The following is a 4540-nucleotide window of genomic DNA, read 5'->3' as shown; positions in this document are numbered from 1 at the left end:
GATTGGGTGGCGAGATCTCCATCTGTGCCGGGAGCCCCAAGGCCAGCAGCCCGGGAGGACCGGGGCCTCCATGGGCCCCCCCACTCCCCCCCGCCGCTCCCGCAGGCAGCTGCTTCCCAGTCATGTCTGTTACTGGAGCAAGGCAGGGTCTCCCAGGGGCGATCCTGATCCCAGGGGACATCTGTAGTTGTCACACCGGTGCTCCTGGCGTCGAGTGGGTGGGGCCAGAGACGCTGCTCGGCCCCACAGCGCCCAGTGACAGCAGTGCCACAGGGGACCTGCCGTAAGTGCATGCACGTTGGGCTCTGTACCTCGGCCCCCACAGAGAGACTCGATTGCTCACCGTGTGACCTTTCTTGGTGGCGCAGACTCCCCGCTCTCCCTCGCTCCCCCCAGCTGAGTCGGCTCCCAGACGTGCTCCCTGAGCTGCTGTGGCCTCGTGGGCCGTGGGACATGCAGTTCCAGCGCAGATGCATGGACCCCCGCCTCCTGAGGGGCCCCGGCGGTGGGCCCAGGGGACGCGGCTCCTCGCATGGCTTCTCTGCTGCGTGTGCCACTCCTTTAGGTGTCGCTGTGACTGCAGCTTTCAGCAGGCTGCACAGTCGCCTTCAGGGCTCCGAGTGACATGGGTGCTTCCATTCAGGACACAGGACAGTTCACAAGCCTGAGGGCCTGGGTTTATTGGTCCAGACCAGGACCCCTCACACTGGGGACACCGGGCAGGTCACTCAACGGGACCGTCCTGGGCGCTGTGGGGGGCTGAGCAACATTCATGGTCCCCACTCACTTGATGCCAGGAGCACCCCCCGTGTGACAGCCACAGAAGTTCCCAGACATCGCCCAGTGTCCCTAGGGGTGGACCACCCCAGGTTGAGAAGGATCTAGGGTAGAGCCCCGGGCTTCGAAGCGAAGCAGATGTCCAGGAGCCAGGACCGTGTGGCTGGCCTGACCCAGCCTGGGCCCAGGAGCAAGAGGCCTCCGTGCCAAGCGACATTTCAGCTGAGATCAATCCTGGCAGGATGGCCGCACCGCTCATCACGGGAGGCCCAGGGTCTGCGGCCCATCGCGATGTTTTTCATTTTAATTTCTTTTACGACCAGTCGAAACAATGAATGACCTACGAACGGGTGTGTAATTGAGCACCCAGCCCGGTGTGGCCCTGCTCACCCCGACCCACGTGACACGCAGCTCTCCGGTCGCCGTGCGGGGTTGGGCCCGGGCCCGCGCAGGTGCCCGCGGAGCCCCGCAGCCAGGTGAAGCGGGAAGGGAATGGGCTGTGTTCGCGGGCTGCGCCGGCCGGTCCGGAAGCAGAGCGGTGCGGCGAGAGGCCACCCCTCCTGGTGGGATGCAGCCCTGTCCCCATCGCACTAGTGACCGTCCCCGCGGTCCTCCGTGAGCGGCCTCTGTACTCCCACCACGGCCGCCCCCATCCTTACTTCTGACCCAGGTCCCCAGCACCCGAACCCTGAAGGGAGGCTCCTCCCCAGTGGGAGGACAGCGGGCCCCCTCTGGGGGTGCCACCGGTGTCAGAAATCTGGGAGGTTTCCGTTAGCAAGGAGGACGTTGGCTTTAATGACAAAAAGTAATTACCTATGGCCTGCGGTTCTAGCCCAGACCAACTCGCTGGGCGCTGTCTCAGGACGTCTGTGCTCGTCGTGACTGGGGGCTCCTGGCATCGTGTGGGCGGGGCCAGGGAGGCTGCCCACCCCTGCAGTGCCCGGGACACCCCATAGAGAGGCCCGTCCTGATGTCGCAGTGCAGGGGGGGCGGACCCCACATTCATTATTTTGAAAAAGTTTGAATTTGATCCCTGCTCACCTAGACACCAGAATAAGTCCCCGATGGTCGCACTGCAGGGGGACCCCAGTATTGCAAGTCATCTCTTATCTCCTCCCCACTCTCAGTCAGACAGTTGTGGCACACAGAGCCTCCTCGGGCCGGTGTGACCCTCTAACCCAGGGGTCTCACCCCGGTAAGTGCAGGTTTCGCCCGGCCTTCCTCACCGGGCCCCAGGCCCCGGGAGAGCCGGGTCTCCCCTTGGTGGTGTTCACAGCCAAGTCCCAGCACCGGGGCTCCACTGACAGCTGTGGGGCTGGGCCACGTGGCCCTTCCAGCCGCGGCCACTGGGTGGCAGCAGAGCCCTCCCGCCGGGAGCAGGTCCTGGCTCCCGGTCCCAGCATCCCAGAAACACCGCAGTCTAGACACCCGCCGGCGGGATTCCTCTCCCCTGAAGTCAGTCAGTGCGGAGACGGCGGCCTCCATTCTCATTCTCGGCCGTCACTCCCACAGTGCGCATTCGGGCCGTCTCGCCAGGGCCCGGTCACTCGGCCGAGCGTCTTCGTAAGGGTCTGGGTGGGGCGCCAGGGCACAGCACCCAGGGGGAGCACTGCTTCTGGGAAGTCGGGCGGGGACAGACGAGGGTGAAGCACCACCGGGCCGGGAAGGTCTCGGCCGGCGTGCCCAGCTTAGTCAGCCCGTGGCCCTTCTCCCAGCTGGCTCCTGGCCCGGCCCAACCGCCCGCTCTGGGTCAGGCCTGGGATTTCTCCCTCAGCTTTCATTTGGGAACCGAGAGTCTCAGGCTGAGTGCTCAGCAGACAGGTGTGTGCACATCTGCTGTGCTGAACCTGAGCCTGGCCTGGGAGGGGTGTGCCCCTCCGTGCCAGCTGTTTCTGAAGCCAGGTCGTGTCCTGCAGAAGCGGGTCTCAGTCCCGTCTCCCGAGGCCTCCCGAGCTCGCCCCCTGCGGGCGAGACCCTGCGAGGCATTCCTGAGTGTCGTCGTCGCGATCCAGTGATGGGAGCCTCTGGGCTTTGGGGAGACATGGGGCCACTCCAGGGTGGACGGTCTGGGGGCCTGGGCTCCCAAGGCCACTCCACCGTGTTAGCCCAGTGGACAGTGTGCCAGGCTGCTATGACGAGGACACGTGTCCTCTCCCTGCTCTGCAGGCCAGGGTCTGAGATCACAGTGTCCCAAGGGTTGGGTCCTTCTGGGGCCGTGATGGCGAATCTGCTCCATGTCCCTCCAGCTTCTGCTCACTGGCAGTGCTCGGTGTCCTCAGCTCGTAGTCACATCACTTTGGCCTCTGCTGTCGTGTGGGCATCTATGTCCCTGCATGCACGTCTGTGTCCAAATTTCTTCTTTTTATGAGGACGCTAGACACCGTGGACCAGCGCCACCGCACCCATACACCTTCATCTTAACCGATGACCCCATTTCCAAAAGAGGCCAGACGTCGGACCCTGCCCTGCCGGCACCTCCTGTCCTGCTTTCTGGGGGCCAGGATGCCACGTGGCCTGAGGAGGAAGGGGAGCCAGGGGCCAAGGCGACACAGAGCTGGCCCAGCCACACTACTGAGCAGGGCTGAGGGGCACGCCCGTCGGTGCCGTCTGCAGAACAAATACATTTCAGAGAAAGTGCCGTGGTGCGTCCTTGCAGGCCCGTAGGCCGGCAGCATGGCGGGGTCTTCCGAGGGAGGCCCGGCGACGTGGGGAGGGGCTGGGGCCTCCTGGTCTTCCCCTCCCCACTCCAGGCCTCTTCAGAGGCGGCTTAGAGGGACATTACCCCTTAACAGCCTGGCGCTTCTGGCTACAAGTATTTTGGGGTCCACCTGCCCTGCCGCTCTTCTGTGGGACGGACGTTCGTCCTCAGGGACTGAGACAGCGAAGGGTCTGGCCTTCGGTGAGAACCTGCCACATGCCTGCCGCTCTCGCCGCCCAGCAGTCACAGCCTGGGGGGCTTTATCATCACCCCTATTCTGTGCTGATAAAATTGGGCCCAGGAAATAACGCCGGCCGCCGCTCACTCCCTCCTCCTCTGGACCAAGGTGGAACAAAGACAGGGCCCTGGCTTGCACCCCGTTTCCTCCGGGGGTCCCGGGATGTGCCGTCCCTTCCTGACCCAGCAGCCTGGCCGTCAGTGACAGGCGGGACCCTCCTGGGCATTGGCACGGGGACAAGCGGGCCAAGCTTCGCGCCAGCCCACCAGCCACACCGCACTCCCGGGAGGCTAGAAACGGCCTAACGCGGCTCTGTGGAAGGATCCTGGGGACCCCCAGGAAGAAGCCGGTGGGGCTGGGGTGAGCTCCGGAGACATCAGGGTCCCACATCCCAGTGCCAGGCTGGGGGTGGCCAGAGAGGCACCGGCGTGACGTCGAAGGAGCATCACACTCCTGGTGATCAAGACAGGGAGGGTTTTAGTGCGAAGGAAAAACTAATTGCTTTGAATGCAGCTTATTTACTTAATTAAATTCTAATTTGACTTCATGTAAAAGTAAAACATTTTAACGTAACATTGTCACTTCCATTGAAAATCTAAAATCAACGCAAAAACCCGTGATGAATCGAACTTCGGAATTGTAGATCGGGACGGTCGCTTCTCCCGCGTTTTCCGCACGGCCCGGTACCGGCCCCGCCTCGGGGGGGCTCCTGGTGGATTTAGTTTGTTTTGATTTTTTTTCTTTTTGCAACACTGCGTTGGAACGTTATTTATCTCGACCTCCGGGTTTCGAGGCGTCGTCTCCTTCTGTTCTGTGCCGAGGTGAGT

The 4540-nt window shown here is 63.0% G+C and overlaps 1 long non-coding RNA gene across 1 annotated transcript in view; it reads left to right on the top strand.

The window, feature by feature from the left end:
- The first annotated feature begins 1712 nt into the window (after positions 1-1712).
- Positions 1713-4540, top strand: part of LOC111747126 — a 4543-nt gene continuing 1715 nt past the window's right edge. The window contains exon 1 of the long non-coding RNA XR_002783404.1: positions 1713-4534. This is a non-coding gene — a long non-coding RNA (uncharacterized LOC111747126). The remainder of the gene's footprint in view (positions 4535-4540) is intronic.

The sequence above is a fragment of the Pteropus vampyrus genome, unplaced genomic scaffold (genome assembly GCF_000151845.1).
Source record: "Pteropus vampyrus isolate Shadow unplaced genomic scaffold, Pvam_2.0 Scaffold212, whole genome shotgun sequence".
NCBI classification, from domain to species: Eukaryota; Metazoa; Chordata; class Mammalia; order Chiroptera; family Pteropodidae; genus Pteropus; species Pteropus vampyrus.
Note: the sequence above shows the minus strand (reverse complement) of the source record. Positions and strands in the feature narration are given on the sequence as shown.